The sequence below is a fragment of the Odontomachus brunneus genome, unplaced genomic scaffold (genome assembly GCF_010583005.1).
Source record: "Odontomachus brunneus isolate Ranch 3 - 2012 unplaced genomic scaffold, Obru_v1 Obru_scaffold_199, whole genome shotgun sequence".
In the NCBI taxonomy this organism is placed as follows: Eukaryota; Metazoa; Arthropoda; class Insecta; order Hymenoptera; family Formicidae; genus Odontomachus; species Odontomachus brunneus.
This window is the reverse complement of record NW_022639649.1, coordinates 580,944-581,284: the sequence shown is the minus strand read 5'-3', so window position 1 is coordinate 581,284 and position 341 is coordinate 580,944. Positions and strand designations below refer to the sequence as shown.

General features: G+C 25.8%; 1 protein-coding gene across 2 annotated transcripts in view; it reads left to right on the top strand.

Moving 5' to 3' along the window:
- LOC116851982 (probable histone-binding protein Caf1) overlaps positions 1 to 341 on the top strand; it is a 5,726-nt gene that overhangs the window by 4,097 nt on the left and 1,288 nt on the right. The gene's annotated exons all lie outside the window — the stretch shown is intronic.

The window sequence follows — 341 nt, the reverse complement described above, 5'->3', positions numbered from 1 at the left end:
TATATATATTGTCTATCTCTTTTTAATGACGTCAGAAGCAAGAAAATGCATGCTAAAAATTCTTGCAAAATACGTTAAAATAAAAATATATATCCATAAAGTAACACTTGCAATCGATTAAACAAATTTTTAAAATATTCCGTGTACTCCCTTTTTGCTCTAACAATCGATAATTTGTCGTAAATTAATGTGACATACAATTCATCTTAACCTATTTCTTTGCTTATTTCTATTCAGATTAATTTATAATAAATTATTGATTATTAGAGCAAAAGGGGAGTGCACGGAATATCTTACAAATTTGTTTAATCGATTGCAAGTGTTACTTTATGGATATATAT